Genomic DNA, 22,118 nt, shown 5'->3' with positions numbered 1-22,118 from the left:
CCTCCTCCCAGGGCACAACCTTGCACCTCTCCCCAACACCCCTGCTTACATTGCCACCGTGTAATTCTCTCCTCCTTAATATGTGGCTGTCATCAGTTTCGGGGGACAAGAGGGGGCAGTGCATGCAGAGGATCTGGCCTAGGTCAGCCCATGAAAGCCATGTTTTTTCCCGAGTCCTGCTGACCCAGTCCCACACTGCATAGTTTAAAGGTAGTTATTAATGATAATAAAGTCTTGCTAATGTCCTGTTCCAAACAGTTACAGCTCTATTTTTGTGTTATTTTTCTTAGAAAAATATTTTTCAGATTGTGCTCCCATTGGGGCCCTGCCTGTGACTGTTGCCCTCCCAGACTCTGGCCTGTTAACTCATTCTGATCCTGTGCTGCTTGCCTCTGAATTGTTCCTGTTTGATTCTGACCTTGCCTCATCCTTGGTACTTCCCTTTTGACCTGGTCTCATCAGCTACTCTTTACTTCACAAGCTGTCTGTCTCACCATGGGCTCAGTGTTGTGTAAAGCTCTTGTGGGTTTTCTTCTATGTGCAATTCCTCCAGTAAGCCTTACCAAAACAACTTGAAATAAAAGAGTTAGATGAAACTCTAACCCACAACTGGTATTGGAGAGCAACTCAGCAACAGGAAATACTGAGAATCAGAGCTCTGTACCTGAGTTAAGTAAAGGAGGCTTGTTTGATGTACTAGAGGAAGTTATTAATATAAAGGGCCCATAATTTAGCCTAAGTGTACATTCCCTTTAATAATAGACTCTATATGATCGATAGACATCCTCTGGCCAAAATGATGTGGCATCTCTAGTTATTCAACATCTTTTCCCTGGTGAGGGAGCGAACGAGAGTCTTGGTGTAACTTGTTTAATGTGTCTTATATCCATCTGGTCTCCATCATTCTTTTTGACAATTTATTTCCTGCGTTTATTCTAGCAAAGGAAATAAAGAGATGGTTTGATCTTGTGAAGGTTGTTGCTTTATACTGATATGATCAACTTTGGATATTTCAATGAATTTCTGAGCCTGTTGGAACTCAGCTGTGCTTTTTTTCATAGTATAAAGTCATCTCCCCTGTCAGGCCGCATGAACTATAAAAGATTTTTTTCTGGGCCTTATGTGATGGGAAATGAATTGCCTGAGGGCTGTATAAAATTATTAGAGACTTAAATGGTGTCTGCAGTAAGTTAGAGGGGCTGAGAAAAGTTTACTTAATGTAAGAAAACATTATACGGCTCACACAGGAGTCACAAACATTAATCTTCTGTCGCAAGGTTCTGCATCCTGTTTCAAAAGCGAACTTGGATTAAAGTAAACATTTTTTACTTTTAGTATGTTTTCCTTCAACATATGAAATATCTTATGGTTTTTTTTATTTGTATCACTTCTTGTTCTATTTAGGCTATTATTCAAATCGGGTTGTTAATTTTAGAGGAACATTAGAAATCAGACAGAAACTAACCAGACAGAACATTACAAAGCATGAAAAATCATAGAAAATGAATGAGAACCACCTTAAAACCTAAAAAACGTACAAATTAGCATCCTTACCCAACTACCTGTTGTAAGAGATATCTCAAAGTCAACACACTAGGGGTTGTATATTACCTGTAGTGAAGGTTGAAACATATATGCAGGTGTCTGTGCTCCAAAACCCAGGCAGCACAGGTGTTCTCTCCTTCGAAACAACGAGGGGTAATAGAGCTGTAATAGAGTCCTGTACTTACCCCCACTGCCACGTATGTGAATTTTATGGAATCCTGAAATAAAGCTCTATTCAGTACCCTATAAGATTGATCTAGCCTGGAAACGTATAGTAACAGAGCTTCATCTTGTAAGGAGAAAGCAAGAACTGAGGACTGATCCAACTAGCATGTTGGGACACAAATTGTACAGGACTATTAGTTTTCATTTCATAAATAAACAGCAACTAATGCTCCTCATTCTAGAGATGTGCATGACCTGACAGAGAAAGAACACTATAAAAGATAGTTTAAGACCTTGAATTCCAAAGAGGTCACTAATGTCTTGGGTTGCAACTCTGGCAGTTTTACTGCTGTTGTCATTATTGACTTATCTTGTGTCAGCAACTATCTTTCTAATGTAGGGAAGAAGGAGTAAGAATTTAGCAAGACATGATATAGATCTGAATGATGGACAACCTTCAGTTCTCTTAAGACCCAAGAGTTAGCAAGTGTGGGCAAAACCAAAACGTTATTCAGATGTCTGGAAAATTGGTTCAAGCTTCTGGGTGTCAGCACAAAGCAAATGAATGGGGTTTAGATAAGAGCTCCCCTATAAGGCATATCAATAAAGATGTTGGATTACCCCTACAGTAAATATTATTTCAAGTAGGGATTTCAACTAGAATTACATACCTGCATATCTGCAAACAAGGTGTTTAGATGTTTATAATATTCTGTTATGAAAAGCTAAATCTCAGTAGTAACCAATATCGATTGAGCGAACTGTACAATATGTCCATTTATATGAGGAGGCACAATGAGCCAAATGTCTAAAAAAAAAATCTTGTCTTAAAATTGGATAACAAGTTTACACAATGATCTATGGATCCATGGAGGGGGGAATTACTGGAGAGTCTGCTTTAACATGGCATATAAGGAAATGAAGAAATGACAAAGTAGAAATTAACTAATAATTGTGACTTAATAGCTTGTGAGATTTAAAAGAACTGCGAGGGCGATCAGTGGAGCGAGAATTAAAGGAACGTTGGCATGATGAATGTACTGGGTGGAAAGATGAATAAATAGGTGGTGGGATAAATCAATACTAGATGAATAGGGAATGATATAAGAGTAGAACAGTGGGTAAACTGTAGGTGATGAGTTGCAGTGGCTGGGTCCCAGCAATGTGATAAATCAGAGAATTTCCTTTTTCTCTGTAATAATAAAACAGTATCTTGTACTTGATCCAAACTAAGATATAATTCATCCTTATTGGAAGCAAAACCAGCCTATTGGGTTTTTTTTTAATGTTTACATGATTTTTTAGTAGACTTAAAGGGATTCTGTCATGACTTTTATGATGTAGTTTTTATTTCTAAATTACACTGTTTACACTGCAAAAAATTCACTCTATCTACAATATAAAATGTAATTCCTGAACCAACAAGTGTATTTTTTTAATTAATAATATTGGTGTGTAGGCAGCCATCTTAGGTATTTTGCCTGGTCATGTGCTTTCAGAAAGAGCCAGCACTTTAGGATGGAACTGCTTTCTGGCAGGCTGTTGTTTCTCCTACTCAATGTAACTGAATGTGTCGCAGTGGGACCTGGATTTTACTATTGAGTGTAGTTCTTAGATCTACCAGGCACATGACTGGGGGCAGCTGGGAAACTGACAATATGTCTAGCCCCATGTCAGATTTCAAAATTAAATATAGAAAAATATGTTTGCTCTTTTGAGAAATGGATTTCAGTGCAGAATGCTGCTGGAGCATATTAATAAATAAATAATAAAAAATGAAAACCAATTGCAAATCGTCTCAGAATATCACTCTCTACATCATACTAAAAGTTAATATCAAGGGGAACTACCCCTTTAAGAGAATTTGTTATTTTATGGCTTTTAGTTTTATAGTTAAGAAAATATCAGTTTAAAAAAATAAATAAATAATAATGGGCCTAAAAAAAAAAAAAGTCGTAGTAAGCTCGGTCTGACCCTTTTATAAGTAACCTTCATCTATTTACACTTAAATAGGCAGCAGAGTGCCAGAGCATCCCACTGTTTATCTGCATTAACTGAATATGAGCAGAGAATATTGAATTGCATACCTCAGTCAATGTACTGTGTGTGTAAATGTTCTATGCAAAAAGGAATATAATCCATACGTACCTTCAGCTTTGTCCTAGAATTCCCTTACCAGTTAACATGCTATATCAGACATACAGTCCTACACCACCCCCTGCTGTTACAATGCAAGTAGAAAGGTCAATGGATTTCAGAATACCAATTCTTTTTTTTTTTTTTTTTTGCTTTGCACAGAACTAAAGAGGCAAATTAACTAAAGGGCAAAAGATAAAATCTGAAGCTTCACAGATAAATATTTGCCCCAAAAGGTTAATATGACAAGTGTTGGTGAATTTTGCATTGGCGCATATCCACATCTTTCCGCCAAGTGAAATGGCCCAAGGTTGAAACTTTAAAAATTTGCTAACGTCTTAAAAGCTTCAGTGCATATTTTCACCAAAAGGAATTTTCGGTTCTCATTGACAAACTAGCATTAAAAAAACAGAGCAGCCAATTTTCCTACTCATTATCTATGTTACAATATGCTACAATAATCATACCTCCCAACTGTCCCGTTTTAAGAGGGACAGTCCCTCTTTAATAAATAACCCCCTAAAAACTTGAAATTGAGGTTTCACCGTATTTGTATTGGACAAACAGGCGGGTGAATTTTTGCAGAGAATTTCCACAAACAAAATCTTAGCACCTTACACTCCCAACGGTATACTTCCAATTTTAAGTAAATATCGTCAAAATACACTTGACATATTGGCGAACATTGACAGCATTAGACTAGGATAATATTCGCAGTTTAGTGAATATGCCCCAATGAGGCAGATTTAGTCTTTTTCTTCAAACTGCAAGTACAATGCATTGTTATTCCACATTTATTTTTAAGCCCCCACCGCAACACCCAACCAGTAGGGAAATTTGACCTGTTTTGATTATCCCAAAATTTGCCGCCAACGAAAATTCGAATTTCAGAGGTGAACCTCGGTGGAAAAAATCACTCAACCCTACCAGCCAGCCATTCTAACCCTGGTCCAACAGTAGTTGGTGACTTCCTGTAGAATATCCCTATAGTATATTCCATTCTTTAAACTTGAGAGGGGCAACCTGTGACCCTTTTGTCTACATAGAGCATCATCAGCCATGACCATTATTACATTAGGAAACAGAAATAAAAAACGTTAATCATATCTGCAGATGACCCCCATACATTTGCAATTATCTGCATTTCTTAATACACTTTTACTGTACATCACAGACTAATGGAAGGATAAGTTGTAACTGGCCTGTGATGCTTGGCATGTAATGTAATGCAAAATATAATGTATATATAATGGGACAGATAAAGTGAGCTCTGTCAAGGTCAGCCTAGCACAGTGCTAAAGCTACAGACGACACTGCTGAGCAGTACGTGAGCTCCCAATGATTATGAAACACTTGGCAATGCCATAAAAATTCAAACAAAACCATTCACTTGAAAAAGGAAAAAGGGCTCTTGTTAAATGAAAAGAGCAAATATAAGATATCCTGAGAGGCACTCGTCCTAAATGGAAATCTAGGTGGAAAATCAATTTAAAGGAAAAGGTGCAGGGAGCCTCAGATGCTGTTGATTTATAAGAGTAGGTAATAGAAAAGGCGCAATTAGTTAGGAAACTCTGAAGGGCCAATTTAAAAGATTTCAGGTCTGTGATTGCAGAGTGTACCCAATGAGCCAGGCCCATGAACTGCTTATGAAAATATAGTACAGGTATAGGATCTATTATTCAGAATGCACAGGACCTAGGGTTTTCTGGATCGGGTATCTTTCCTCTAATTTGGATATAATGTAATTTATACAAAAAGTCTACTTAAAATTAATTTAAACATTAAATAAACCCAATAGGCTGTTTTTTCCTCTCATAAGGATTAATTATATCTTATTCTGGACCAAGTACAAGGTACTGTTTTATTATTACAGATAAAAGCAACATGAAAATGCTGTGCTCTGGACTACCTTTTTACCTTCATATATGCCTTGCAGACTACAACTTCCAACAACCCCCCCAGTAGAGCATGCATTACACGTGACTCTCTGTCTCTCTTAGGTGGGCCTTCGTTATGTAGGCAGAGGACGAGTTATCCATGCTAATCTCACATATACATACAGATCTCTTGGTAACTTAAGCACCAGTGGTTCCTAAATAATAGTTAACACTTTTGTCAAGCTACCCATGTACTGGAACTAGAATGCTGGGTTAGATTACCCTTACAGCTTCCCATTAGTACACTCCTGATAGGAATGGAGGGTTTAGCTGATGAAAGAGAGATATGAGAGCCCAAAAACTGTCTTTGTGTAGCGGAGAGCAGGAGATCCTCAGGAAATAGGGGCAAGCAGTCAGGGCTGGCAACAGGCAACAAAACATTGAGTCAGGAATAAAGACCAAGCATGGAACAAGTCACTATAGAGAAAAGTCCAGTAGACACTCACGGAAACTTACATGGGGATATGCTCATGTAGGGAAAAAATTATACCAACTCTAGCAGGCAAGGTTTTTTTGTTTGATCTTACACAGTCTCTTAGGATGTTATCTCAAGATTATACAAAATTCAATTACATTGTTTAGATGGTTTCTTGTCTTTATGATGTTTGGCTCAGGGAGGGTTTAGTTACAACCACTGGGTAGCACAAAAGTTGGCTGGAAGTGTCCAATCTCCGAATACAAGTGCTTTACAATGGAACATCTGTGGGTGTCTCTCTCTCCCTCTGAGCCTTTGTATTTGTGTCCCTACACTGACAGATGACACCGCATGGTACTAACCCTTCTGCTCTCCTCACTGGAGCCTCAGACCACCCAACTTAGTACTCGGCCTAACTCTCACTTGAATAATGAAATGGATCTATCTTCAAACTAGTCAGGCCTCCAACCTCAGGCTCTTGAGCACCATACATCCCCTTTAGCAGATAGAGTCCAAAGCGATAGAACCACATGGTAAATCCCTAGTAAAGACTAGGGGTACCTGCAGTGGTGTACTTAAGAGGTAACCAAGGGTTTGTAGTTCCTCCTTGCATATTTTGACTGGGCTGCCTGCCCACCATAAATAAGCAAAATCCAACTGCAAGAAAGGGCTGGGGAGGAGCTATCATACAGCAGTGTGGTAGTTACACCACTAGACATCTAACACCCCTGGCCAACATGGATGTCCACAGAAATTTTTCAGAAGGGTGGGGGCATCATCATTCAAAAGCAACCTGTTTTTGTAGATTAGGCCTGTATTCAATAAGTAGATACTAAGTTTGTTGGTAAAGTCAATAAAGCTGCTCACAACTTACTGTACATAACTGTGTAACTAGGGGGTGTTGTTTAATTAAAGTAGAAATTATGAAAATTTTCTGCACTATAAATAACACAATAATAGGTGAAAATCTATATATAAAAACATTTGACCAGATGCAAATAGTAGTTTATGTGTCTATCCAAATTGGGACTAATAAAGTCCAAAAAGTCCACTATATGGATTATATAAAAGAGTTTATAGTTTATATTTTTTATTTATGGCACCTATCCAGTCATAAATTCCTCAAGATACCCAATATTAGTTAATGCATTCCTATATAAAAACAAATGTTTCTACATGCCTTACAATTTCCCATTACCTTATTGACCCCAGATTGCCCCAAATAGCAAAACCCATACTGTGACCTACAATCCCCCTGGGATTTGGAATTTAAGTCCAACACTTAGCTGGACACAGAACAGGGGATTTCCAAACATGTGGACATTTTCAGACCATAGGGGAAATTAACCCTATGGGTCCCTAGACCAGACATAAATCTCATCAGGGACCTTCTGTGTATCCTATGTGGCTATCTACTGAAAACAAACTACGGCAAAGTAGTGTAATAGCTCACTAGCTAACCTAATCCTTTATCTCACTCTGGGATTTTATTTTTATAAAACTATTCCCACACTGACTACTGAGAACTATTTCCAGGAAGGTGGAATCCTAAGAAAAAGGCAGAGCACATTTGCTTCCCCTTTTATAGAATGGGACAGTGACATCTCCTGGGCAGTTATTGAACTGTCAGGAAAATACTTTAACCCGATGGAAAGGAAATAGTTTCCCCTCCCAAAAGTAAATTAGGACCCACTTAGGTGGCCAACTTTTTTTAGTGGCGTGCCTGAATAAAGGGTAATTAACCTTCCATTCTCTATACCTCCATTGCACAAATAAAAAAAAGTGAACAAGGTTATTTTTTTTTAATTTATTTAAGATGAGTATATGGCCTCCAAATGGCAGTCTCCATAAAGTGAGCCCTTCCTATACTGTACTTACAGTATTTCAGCTAGGCCACATAAATTCCAGACATTCAAGTAAATGCATGATACCTACAGAGAATAGCCTGCAGGGCTGCACCAAAATCGATTCAGCCCATCCCAATTTACATAAATATGAGGCATTATAGAAAATGCCTGCTTCCTCTCTTGTAAGATATACGTATTACCTTACACAGGCACAAAATTATTATTTATTGCTCCATGGGTTACTGCAGAGAATTGCTACTGTGTCCTACAAATGCAGAACCTTGCATGGAATCTCGGTCTCTACAAAACTAAAAATCAATCTTGCATTATTACATCTCGCCTCATTAGGTGACCTCAGGCTCCTCCGCAACATGTTCCTCTCTCAGTGCCTCAGACCAATTACCCAGGACCAATAACTAATAAATGAATTTAAGCTGTAGCAAATATTTTTAATGATTTGGATCTTACAAAGGGTCATTCAGCAGCAAAAGGAGCCCAAGCAAGTCCCGGGAATGTAAATGTTCATTTCTCAAGAGACAGAATCAGGGAGGGAGAGAGGATTAAAGTGAGAGATGTGCCCTGTCAGTTCATACATCTAATGCAGTGCTGGAATTCCTCCGCTCTGAGCAATGAGCTGTGTCAGTCGTGCAGGGAATATTCTTTATAAGGTCACTAGTGATAGATATGTTGCTGCTGTAGGGCAGATGAATGCTTTTAGAACACATGTTCTGGCACAGAGACAGATTGGCAGGGGCACCTCATGTTACAACCTGAACATTTCAACAATTCAAGAGGGGAAGGCAGGTCCTAATTGAAGGCCATTTTTTTGGACTTTGCCATCATGATCACAAGGCTCTTCATAAATTTAAGTCACTATTAGCTGCAGCAGTCTCAAAAGAAAAAAAAAAGAGACTTCCCTAGGAGTTCAATATCATTGCTGCGAAGTCTGAAATATGATAGTAGTTATCAGGCTCATTGCTTTTATGTGTTTGTTACAAATGTATACTTTGCCCATTCTTCTGCAAGGGTTTCAGCATTCCTCTGTGTTTTACACATTACAACGGTTCTCCCCGGTGCTTCTTTTTACCTGAAAAGCAGATTTTTCTTTTTTGTTGGCAATGCATCAAGGTGTGAAGTGACTGTGCGCTGAAAAAGCAAAACTATTAACAGAACAAGGGTATCCAAAGCATCTTCAGCTCAAGGGCCCTTAGGGATAAACAAGAGGGAGAAGGCATCAATGCACATTGGAATAAGTGAAGATGCATTTTAACTCCAGTATGACCCTCACGCAATTGCAGCTTTAAGGTTATGACTAAGGGTTCCCTTAACAATGCATATAATATATGAGATCTTTAAATGGTAACAACGACTTCAGCCGGAGTTTCATTCTTGGCAGCCACAGAGGCTGATCCCAGCTCTTGCTGCAGTTCATTAATGCAGAGGTGAGGCTAAGGTGAATACGATGTAATATTTGTACAATGTAAAGTGATACAGAATAGGAATTACCTCTCCATTAGCGATCCCAGTAATTCAGAGGCCTCCTATTGCTTAAGCATATTCCAATTACTTGTCGTCTGCTCCACTGTTCAAATACATCTAACCAGGGAATCATCTGCGGGGAAGCTTGGCCATCCGGGGAAGTCTGATGAATAGTCCCTGTATGATTAGAGATAAAGAACTTGTACAGAAATTACTTATGTAGAAACGATCATGCTTAGTCAAATTTGGAATGCATTTGTCATTGCAGCTGCCAGAGTTTATAGTTTATTTAATTCCTCTTGTTCCGCATAATATTTGTGCAACCATGCTTGAACCTTGGTGCGATGTCTGTTTGCAGCCAAACAAGAGATTTATGGCTTAAACCACAAAGGGCATGAGTACATAAATAATGTTTTCATTGCTCTGGTCTGAAGATGCCAAAAGAGCTAAAGGGTAACAATTATGTTTGTGTTTCTGTCCTTGCTTATATTTTGGCGGTTAAATAAGATAAACTGTAAGCTTATAATAAATACCTCATAAATCACACTTCCTTTTGTTGAATTACCATGACACGGCAAAACAAAATTCAACACAGTAAGACTGCCTTGGGGATAATGCCAAAAACTTCTGTTAAAACCTAGGAAATAATATAGCAGTTGTGACAATAAGTGTTATTTATTAAAGGGTTATTTATTAAAGTCCAAATGCCAAAAAGTCAAAAAAAAATTGAGTTTTATTTACTATAAAATTTGAATTTTTTATGGAAAAAAACTCAAATTTTTCAAGATTTGTTATACCCCGAGCATGGACAAAGTCTGAATCCGAAAATCCAGCATCTCAAACCTACCGAGGTTGTATATAAGTCAATGGGAGAGTTCCCGATCCAATTTGGAATTTTCTATGGTCTGCGCTTGAATTAGCCTGAAAATCCAATTATTTTATACTTTTCGGGCCAAAATCCCAAAAATTCTGGCTTTTCAGGAAGAAGCCCGAAAATATCAAGCGATTCAGGAAAAAAATCTGAAAAAATAGATTTTTCCTATTTAGACGTTTCTGTGGTCTGTGCTGGAATTAGCCCGAAAATCTGACTAATTTGGACTTTTCGGGTAAAAATCAGAAAAATTCAGGCTTTTCAGGAAAAGGGCTGAAAATATCATACGATTTGGGTAATAAATTTCTCTCGATTGAAGCCATGGAAATTCCTCTGATGGGTCCGAGACTCGAAAATTTCCAACACCAGCTAATTTTCATCATCTTTAACAAATTTCCGTCATTTGTTAAACATTTTCTCAATGTATGTTGCATCTATATCTAATGTGCAAGTGAAAATACATGCAGATATAAAGTCCACAAAAGATGGTAGATCTTTCTCACAGCACAGATAATGAAACACTTTTAGAATCTGCTTTAAGTAGAACTGTGTTGTCTTTATGGCTTGGGAGGATTCTGAGCTGGATATGTCTAAGAAGGTTTTAATTTATCAATGTCATGGCATATCTAGTAGAAGTAAATCTGAGCAACTGGACTTGAGTAATCATTGAAGACATTTCAATACTCATCCAATCAGCTTCTTCAGCTTCTCCGTAACTGGTATGGGAAGTCCTCTGCATATAAAATCTTTCAAAATTACAGTCACAATGCTTCATTGTTAAGGGGACACTTGCCTATATCCTTCAAGCTGCAACTGCATAAGGTTCATCCTGGAGTTAAAATCCGTCTTCACCTATTCCAGTGTGCGTTGATGCCTCCTCACTCTTGTTGGGTATGTCTGAATAGTTACATTGTCACATTGTGGTTGGATTATTGGAAGAGTTTATATGCCGTGGACTTCCCATACCAGCCAGTTGAACTGAAGAAGCTGCTCAGATGAGTAGTAAAACATCTTCAATGATTACTCTGCAGGTCCAGTTTCTCTAGATTCACTCTTGAAGTGATCTTCCCAAACATTCACTTGTGCTAGATACTTGATTCATTTGCATTTGTTTTGCATTATCAGCAGCTATAGGTAATATTTTTTCATGGACCTCTATGTCTGTTTTACTCATGTTTACACATTTAAATTGCACATCTGTGTGGGTCTTCCTGTATCTTCTACAGTCCTGGGACAATCAGTATTCACAAGCCAGTGAGAAATAAAATACAGCTCACAAATACACATATTCAAAGTCAAGAGCAACTCATAGAACTGTGAAATCCCCCTCAAACCCACTTTATCCTTTAAAACGTTCTATGACTGGAACAATCATGTACCATTTGGTGGCTTCCAGTGAAATCCCCTTTGCATTGCAGAGTATAAGAATTTCACTATATTGGGAGTATGTTCTCTAACGTTCAGGGGTTATGACACCAGGGAATAGTAAAGGCTTATCCTTTGAGTATAGTCTTGACTTACAGGTTTCATCTGGAATTTTAGGTATAAAGTTTTGGGATCCTGTCTAGTAACCCATAGCAACAAATCAGATGTGTTCTTTCATTATTATTACTATAAAAATGAAACCTGGTGGGAAAAAGTTAAACCACGCACCTCAGAAACTTGGCTAAGAATAAAATCACTCTGCCAGTTTTTAAAGAACGACAGGTTGCTGGTTCCTGCAGAGCAACAGCTTGCTGTGTCACAAAGGGTGAGGCTGACCGCCAAGCCTATATAGGTTGGTGCTGGAGGCTCTGGACTACAGAGGCACCAAGAACATCATTATTCAAAGCAAATAAGCTTCCCTTGTTTTCACAAAACATGATAGTTTTATATGCAATACAATACAAAGCAGGGGCAGAGATTATATAACTATGGCGCATTCAACAGGCAGCCTCCCACCCCCTACCATGTGCATCATTCAGAGGCAAAAGTTAGAGAGCACAGACCACAATTGAGCCCTGTACTTATTGCCCAACCTGTGGACGGTGGTAAGGACAGAGCTACCTTGTTCCTACTGGGATTGTGCTCTGCATCTAACACTGGATTTCCAAGATCTAGGTACAGGGCATTTCAATGAGCCCTCTCTTGGCTTTAGCACTTGCATCTGGGGTCATAGTAAATGTATTAATATCATAGTATTTAGTATTAATATCTAGTATGCCCAGGCATCTGCTCTTCACTCAGGGTTGGGGGGGGTTCTGGGCCTGGGGGGGAGTTCTGGGCCCACCAGGACTGGGCCACATCAGGCCCCCCGCACCCCCCCTTCCCAGCCACAAGGACCCCTCTTCCAACCAGCAAGGACCCCCTCCTCAGCCACAAATCCCCCTCCCTCCCCCCGCCAACGTCTACCTGCTTTACGTGCAATTCTTTATGCAATCGGGGGAGGAAGTCAGGAACACCGGCTGCTGAGAGCGGGTCTGGGTCATTCTGACGCTGCCTTCACTTGTTATTGAGCATGCCAATTATAACCAGCATCTGACTAGGCAAACATTCCAGACTAGACTTCCCAAAACAAAATAGCTATTAACAGTAAGTGCATACTGTATGGAAGGTCAAGAGGCAGAAGAGAACAGGATAAAGCCTACAGACCCAAACCCAAAATCCAAAAAAGATGTTCTGTAACTCAAAAACATTCTTCAAGCTCCACCTTATATTTGGATTCCCAGAAATCATTCTTCATTGGGAGACCCAAACATTTAAAATAAAGCTTCTATCCAACGGCAGCCACAGTCAAGTGTAATATAAAGGCAACTTTCAATGATCCGTTTGACTGGGAAAATGTATGGGTGGGTGTCAGTATCACTTTACTGAATGTGTCCAAAAACATCCAAAAGAGGGTTCCCTCTATTTAATTACAGTATACTAAAGTAAAAGTTCAAATGTCCCCTGCCACTAATACTAAATTACAAAACTAGAACAATGCAACTCAGCAAATAAGAGAGAAGCCTGTTATTTATAGCTGCTATGGGACTGAGGGATATACTTGGATCAGACCAAGTTCCTACTGAGCCAGACTCTCAATGTATCTCTTTACCAGGACATACAGTATATATTGTGTCAGATATGCAATAGGACTGATAGGAATAAAGAATACTTTTATACAGAGAATTATTTAGATATTAAGAGGCCTGCACCATGCACTGCATAACAAACATTAAGGGGCAGATTTATCAAGGGTCGAATTTCGAGGGTAAAAAAAACCCCTCGAAGTAAAATCCGTTGAATTCGAATATCGAATTCGAAGGATTTTAGCGCAAACGGTTTGATCGAACGATCAAATAAAAATCGTTTGATAAACGATAAAACCGTTGAACGTTTCGAACGATTTTAAGTGATCGATCGAATGATTTTTATTCAATCATAAAAAGTGACCAAAACCTATCTACAATGTCCCCATAGGCTAACATTCAATTCGGTAGCTTTTATTTGGCAAAGTATTGAGTTTAAAGAGACAGTACTTTGATTATTGAATGGTTGAACAATTTTTACTTTGAATCGTTCGAATCATTCGATTCGATCGAACTTGATCGAATTTGACCAATTCGATGGTCGAAGTACCCATAAAATTCACTCGAGCCTGCCCCCTAAAGACACATCCATATTTACATTTATACAAATGATAGTGAACTGCCATATTGCTTGCGTCTGATACATCATTCAGTTACCACTTAGTATTTATTATAAACCACTAAGGCATTTTAAGTTCTAGCATTTTCATTGACTTAACTCCTTGGGGCAACAAATAAAACACTACTTCTAATTTACTCAAAGCGGAAACAATGCTGGTCAACCCAGTAGCCATGATTATTCCTAAAAGCTTGAATGGAAAGTGATATGCAATATTGGACCATGCCTTTGCCTTTTGCACATTTTCCCCTCCAATTTGTGCCTGTATGTTAGCCACCCACCAACTTAGACTGTAAGCTCTACAGGACAGGACCTCCTTCCCAATTAGTACTTAAGCTGTGTGTCCTTATATGAGCTCTGTGTACTGTGTATATTTATTGTATTTATTACGTACTTTTATATCATACTTTTATTTACATTGTACTTTTATGTAATGTATGGTGCTGCAGCTCCTTAACAACGCTTTATAAAAAAGGTATGCATATATATATATATATATATATATATATATATATATATATATATAATGGAACAGTACAGTGAATAAACTGCAATTTTAAAGAATTCTGCATTTTACAGTACTTACCAATATGTTTCTGCTATTTAAAAAAAAATCTGAACATCAACACTTAACTATGTAAGTTTCTATAGCAACATGACAAATCAAGTAGATTTCAAAAGAGGTCAAATTGTTGGTGCCTGCCTTGCTGGATTGTCAGTTGCAGAAACAGCAAGATTATTTGTAGGTGTCACAGGGGACACTGTCACAAATCACGAAGGCATATTGCTAGCAAAAGCAAGAGAAAAATATATCAGAATTTCCATGCAACCTGTGCCACCAAGCATGGGCTCTTAAGCTGCCTTTGGGAATCTGCAACGTGAGACCTGATAACATATTTACAATGCTGTAGCAATGAGCACAAGAGGCCACAGTCGGGCATTTTTTGCACTTTGCCTACTGCACGAGAGATGTAAAGAATTAGGCAGCTCTCCATTCAAAAGAGGCAGGCTATGGGAGGCATGTAGGCATACCCCCTCCTGCCCCCGATCCCCTCTAAGGCAGGCAGTAAGGGCTAGGGTGTGCTCTTACTTTACTGGAATTTTTAAACGGATACTGTCACGGGAAAACATGTTTCTTTCAAAAATGTACCAGTTAATAGTGCTGCTCCATCAGAATTCTGCACTGCAATCCATTTTTCAAAAGAGCAAACTGTTTTTTTTATATTTTATTTTGAAATCTGACATCTGGAAATCTGGACTAGACATATTGTCAGTTTACCAGCTGCCCCCAGTCATGTGACTTGTGCTCTGATAAACTCCAGTCACTGCTGCACTGCAAGTTGGAGTGATATCACAGCCTCCCTCCCCTCCCCTGAGCAGCCTAACAACAGAACAATGGGAAGGTAACCAGATAACAGCTCCCTGATACAAGATAAAAGCTCCCTGGTCTAAAGAACAGCACAGCTAGTAAAATCCAGGTCCTACTGAGACACATTCAGTTACATTGAGTAGGAGAAACAACAGCCTGCCAGAAAGCAGTTCCATTCTAAAGTGCTGGCTCTTTCTGAAAGCACATGACCAGGCAAAATTACCTGAGATGGCGACTACACACCAATATTACAACTAAAAAAATACACTTGCTGGTTCAGGAATGCAATTTTATATGGTAGAGTGAATTATTTGCTGTGTAAACAGTGTAATGTAGAAATAAAAACTACACCATAAAAATCATGAAAGAATGCCTTTAAAGCTATCAAACATTAGTCTCACTGGCTTGCCAAGCCATTTGCATAGATAATCCAACTGGATAAATTCAATAGAATCAATATTGCAAACCTTCCTTTCCTATTGAAAAATGGAAATGGGGAAAAAAAGATCTGCCGCACTGCATTGGCATTTTTTTGACCACGTCCATTTTATGGCCATACACCCCTGATTACAATGTCCATTTTACAAAATTTGGCAGGTTATGAAGGTTTGAACACATTTCTGGGAGTTTTAGGTCAATGTTTTATGTGTTATAACAGTTTTAGTTTAAAGGAGTTCACCTTCCAAACACTTTTTTCCGTTAAGTTGTTTTAAGATGGTTCACCAGAAATAACGACTTTTTTCAGTTGTTTTCCATCTTTTATTTTTTGACTGTAATTTCAAAATAAGTTTAGTTTACCTCTGGATATTTTTCTCACTATCAATTATCTACATGGTGTTTTTTTAAATTTCCTGGGGTTAAAAAATGTTAGGGGGTCATTTCAGCAACCACCAACAATGGTCCCACATCTAGTGGATGGCATTTCTAGAAGCAGAGATGCCCACCCAGATTGGAAGACATCTTGGCCTCATCTTGGCCACATCTGTCCCTTCACTGCCTCCACCCCAGCCCTGTCCCCTGCTGTGCTCCCTGCTCCACTGTTTCAGATGACACAATGCTTTTTAATGGAGCTGGTAAATTAGATTAAGGGTGTACATTACTGACAGTGGGTGACAGACCTATTACTGCAGCACCAGGGGCCCACCAGAAGAGATTCCACTGCAGGCCCATCCTCCAACCTCTTCATTTTTTTTTAATTATTTTTTTAATCACTTCTCTTTACATATTATCACCTATCCTTCATTTCATTTCCTTATTCTCGTACATAAATGGGGAATTACAATGGTACAGGAATATAAGGCAAATTGCTGGGTGAGCAGGACAGCCCACACTGCAAGTTCTCCTGATATCCTGATAAATCAGGATGACTCCCCCCAATAAATACGGGTAAGGTGACATATCTGCAAATGAGAAGAGATTAAAGGATTTTTTAGCAGCAAAGAGAAGACCAACTTCATATCAATACCCTTTGTTTGATAATGAGATGCTGGACAGGCAGGTGTCCACATATTTTTGGCCATATAGTGTTACTCGTACATAGTAACACTAATAATATAGTTATTCTCCTGCACAATACAGCAAGAAAATATTACATTTTAGTGTTCCTTTAAGGTATATTACAGAGTGTGCGAGCACTAGGTACGCCAAACCAGGAACAAGAACTATTTGGAGGCTCATTTGCTACTTGAAGTCATCCCAAACACATGGTAGTCTGAGGTTCCACTGAAGAAAAAAAAAAAAAGTCTCTCTCACACTTTCCCTGACTGCTTATACTGCATCTGCTCCTTTATTACAACATCAGAGAGAATAAAATGCTTGCTTTGTCACACTGTTGTATTTAACAAAGTATGTGTTTATTACTCACTGTGTCAAGTTATCACTTATGAGATAACTAAATAGACTCCTTGGAGAAATGACAATTCCTCGCATGTTTTACATAAGCTTCAAAAGCGCTGGTAGGTGAGTTCATTGAGATGCTAAGAGAATCTCTTGTGCAGAAAAGGCAGAAGCAAATTATTAGTGCTGCTCGACGTGTTGAAAAAAGAGCAGCGGGGGTGATGACAGTTAAGGTGCCGGCTTTGTTATAATTTCCACCCGTTCCTGCCGTGTACAAATATGTTTTACTTTCACAGAAATGTCTGGTGCTTTTCCCATGCAGGTGCGTTCTTCCTTAACACGTTATTAAGATGCAAAGGCTGAGCCGGCTCTTTGTAATGTAGAGACGGCAAGAAACACCTCTGGATATTTTTCTCACTATCAATTGTCTACATGAAGTTTTTTTATTTTTTTTAAATCCCTGATATAAATCTGGACATCCAATTATAATGTGAGTAATGGCAGGCTTTTTATTACCTACTGTAGCACGGAACAGAAGGCGGCAACATCCAGAATGCAAATCATCTGAAATGTATATGAAAATGCTTCTAACAGTCCCTGTTCCCTTTGTTGAGCCATAATAATACAGTCACATGACTGCACTAGACATATCACTCCTCATGGGAGGGGAATAAAGCCACAGCCTAATTGTAGATGATGTTGAAGAACAGATCCTGAACAGTTAGATACAGATTTATCAAGTGAATTCAAGGGAATTTTCAAAGTAAAAAAAGTCAAAATTCGAAGTAATTTTTTGGATACTTTCGACCATCGAATAGGATACTACGACTTCGAATTTACTTTGACTTCGATTCGAAGTAAAATTGTTCGAATATTCGACCATTCGATAATCGAAGTACTGTCTCTTTAAAAAACTTCGACTTCAATAGTTCGCCAAATTAAACCTGCCAAAGTGCTATGTTAGCCTATGGGGCCTTCTAATGCATTTTTCTACGTTTTTTGTATTCGAAGTAAAATCGTACGGTCGTACGGTAAAATCGTTGGAATCATTCAATTCGAACGGTTTTACTTCAACCGCAAAATGGTCAAATTCGTAGTCGAAGTATAGCCATTTGATGGTCGAATTTCGAAGTATATTTCACTTCAAAATTCGACCTTTGATAAATCTGCCCCTTAAAGTGATACTGAGGCTAAAAATCTTCTGTTCAAAAAATGTATCTACATCAAGGGGCAGATTTATCAAGGGTCGAATTTCGAGGTAATGGGTTTTTTTTTAAACTCCCATCAACTCGAAATTTAAATAAAAAAAGACCAACAGAAATGTATTAAAAAAACACATTCTTTAACTTCGAGTGAATAGGCTGTATTCGAACATTCGAATGAATTCAGATCGTATTCGATCAAATTTGATTCAAAGTATTTAAAAAAAAAAATTTGTTTTTTCAAAGTCAACCAAATGACTCCAAATAGGTTCTAGGAGGTCCCCCATAGGCTAAAACAGCAATTCGCCAGGTTTTAGATAGCAAATAGTCGAAGTTGATACATGATACATTTCAATATTCGAAATCTTGAATTCTCATCATATTAGTATCGAATTTAGAGTATTCCCTAGTCGAAGTACACTAAAATGAGCTCGAAATTCGAATTTAAAAATTAGATTTTTCAATTCAACCTTTGATAAATCTGCCCCCAAAAGTTTTTCACGGATAGTTCTACTTTTGTAAGTAATTGTCACTTGAAGTTCCTAAACCTGACTGTTTTGCAGTTTTTATGCAAAATTATAAATAGCATTCGAAGACAATGTTATGATAGATAATAAAAAAAATGATTTTCGGATGTCAGTATCTCTTTAATGACATCATACATGGGACATTTCAGAGTTTACTAATGAATGAATTGCAAACTAAGTGCAGTGTGTACATTTCTGACATAATTTACCATTTGTTTACCCATAATGCCTAATTTTTCCCACAATTCCAGCAAAATTGTAGCTTCATGAATTTATGAATATGACACAGTTGAGTTAAAAAATGTTAGCGGATCATTTTTCATGATTCTTTAGACTCAAGTTTACTGTATCTATTGAGGCAGCCCATAGTAAGAACCCCTGAAATTACCAACACCTTCAGGGTGGTGGCGGGGCTCATTTATGGCCACAACTACAATAGTTGTGGTTGCACAGAAATGGCACCATTTTTGCATGTGTTGAAAACATTCATTAAAGGGGTGGTTCAATGGCCAATTCTAAGCATCTTGTCAATTGGTCTTCATTATGTATTTTCTATAGTTTTGTAATTATTTGCCTTTTTCTTCTGACTCTTTGCAGCTTTCAAATGGGCATCGCTGACCCCATCTAAACAACAAATGCTCTGAAAAGCTACAAATGTATTGTTATTTATCATCTTGCTAGTAAGGTCCTATCCTATTCATATTCCAGTCGCTTATTCAAATCAATGAATGGTTGCTAAGGCAATTTGGACCCTAATTACCAGATTGCTTAAAATGCAAATTGAAGAGCTACTGAATAAAAAGCTAAATAACGTGAAAACTTTAAATAATAAAAAATGACAACCAATTGCAACCAACCTCACCCTCTACATCATACTAAAAGTTAACTCAAAGGCGAACAACCCCTTTAAAGATACTTGCACCTAAACATACCCCTTTAACTACAGACTCGAAGGTCCAAGGATCCACTGCTACTTCTGCTACTGGGCCCCCTCCCCAGCCACAAACCCCTTCCTGGCTCTCAGCTGTGACCCAACACCCCCACCAGGTCTGGACTGGCAATCTGTGGGTTCTGGCAAATGCCAGAGGGGCTGTCGTAAGTTGCCATAGACACATCACTATTTATTGGGCTGGTGGAAGGGGGCTGCTTGGGCCTCTGTGTACTTGGAATGCCAGGGCCTATTGTGAATCCCAGTTCAGGCCTGACCCCCTACACGTATCTGTTCTCTATTCTGATGAATCCTGCCTTTTGACACAGGGACCTTGAAGATGGTTCTAATTCCAGGATTTCCACTTCAGGCCTTGGGATAGTCAATAGGCCCAGCAGGAATTTGCCTAAAGAATCATGCTCAGATGTTGTCATGCAATGGAAATGACGTACTCCCCACGCCAACAATTTGAGTGCAGTTATGTCCAATTCATAAAAATGTGAAAACTGTAGGAAACAAGGCTAAATTCTGGTTAAACAAAATAGCAAATTCAGTCCAAAAGTCCATAAATGTCAGTGTATGAGTAGACAATTTATTGATCTAATATTAAGGGAATTCTAAGGTACCGTACAAGTAACCATTTGTATTGCATCTGTTAGAAAACAAAAACCTGAGTGCTATAGGTTATTAAACATGGGCAAAATGTGTTCTTGTTATTATATCTATATATATATAGCCTTCAAAATGGACCAGCACACCAAGCTTTCAAGTGTTAAAACTAAATTTATTTTCATATTACTTGTGTATCCAATGGTTCGGCCCACATTGGGGCCTTTATCCTTGATAAAGGCCCCAATGTGGGCCGAAACATTGATTGAAGTTGGAGGAAGAGTGCGGGTACTATCTGGACATTTATATAAGGCATAGAGGAGGGGCAGGCAATATTTGATTGACAGCTGAGATTTTTAAATGAGTTTACAATAGCTATGAATGCTTTAATAAAAAAAGAATTTGGATTTCATGTTTAATTTGAAAATTAATTTTATTATACAGCTTTTTATGTCTGGGTGACAGGTCCACTGATAATGGGCATAAAATCCATCTATACATCTCAGTGTTAGCAATTAATCCCACAATAACCGATACCCTAATTATTTTGTATTTCCCCTCTGTATTTGGACACCTACGTGGTCCTTTGATTCATCTAGGCAGCTATGTCCCTTTTCATGGCTCCATTGTAGTTCAAGGTTTGCCCAGTAGAGCAAAATACCACCATGAGTATACCTCTGCTGGGGAAAGGATCACGAGACAGGAAGTACTACCACTGGGCAGGAGAGTTACCAAGAGTATTCCTAACTGTGAGTGTTACAATCTATTGGGCGGATCTCTGGGATTGATGTGAATTTGTACCAACTACCACTGAGAACTTTTGTGTTCACTAGAGGCCTGCCTGAGTAAAACATACCTAAACCTTAGGGCAGTGATCCCCAACCAGTAGCTCGTGAGCAACATGTTGCTCTCCAACCCCTTGGATGTTGCTCCTAGTGACCTCAAAGTAGGTGCCTATTTTTGAATTCCCGGCTTAGATGCAAGTTTTGGTTGCATAAAAACCTGGTGTTCTGCCAAACAGAGCCTTAATGTAGGTTGACAATCCACCTAGGGGTTATCAAATGGCCAATCACAGCACTTATTTAGCACCCCAAGAACATTTTTCATGCTTGCATTGCTCCCAAACTTCTTTTACTTCTGAATGTTGCTCACGGGTTCAAAAGGTTGGGGATCCCTGCCTTAGGGTCTCTACATTCACTATAAATTTCTTCTGTCAGTTTCAGAGACAAAATATTTGCTGCAATACAACACCACCTCTTCACTAAGTGAAACTCAGAAGCCACTGTAACTCTTGGTTGTCTACTATATTATACCTTTGTGGAATACTTCTAGGGGGTTATTTACTAAACTCCGAAAGCAAATATCACAAAAACTTCATAATTTTTTTTATAAAATCAGACTTTTAAAAAATCATGAATTTTCAGAATTTATTAAACCCAGAGGATGGAAAAGTCAGAATCTGAAAATCCGGCATCTTAGACCTGTCAAGGTTGCATATAAGTCAATTGGAGAAGTCCCCATGATTTTTTGATGTGTGCTGGGTTTCATGCAATACCCCGAAGTTTAATGAGTTTTCGGGTGAA

This window comes from Xenopus laevis, chromosome 4S (genome assembly GCF_017654675.1).
Source record: "Xenopus laevis strain J_2021 chromosome 4S, Xenopus_laevis_v10.1, whole genome shotgun sequence".
Lineage (NCBI taxonomy): Eukaryota > Metazoa > Chordata > Amphibia > Anura > Pipidae > Xenopus > Xenopus laevis.
Note: the sequence above shows the minus strand (reverse complement) of the source record.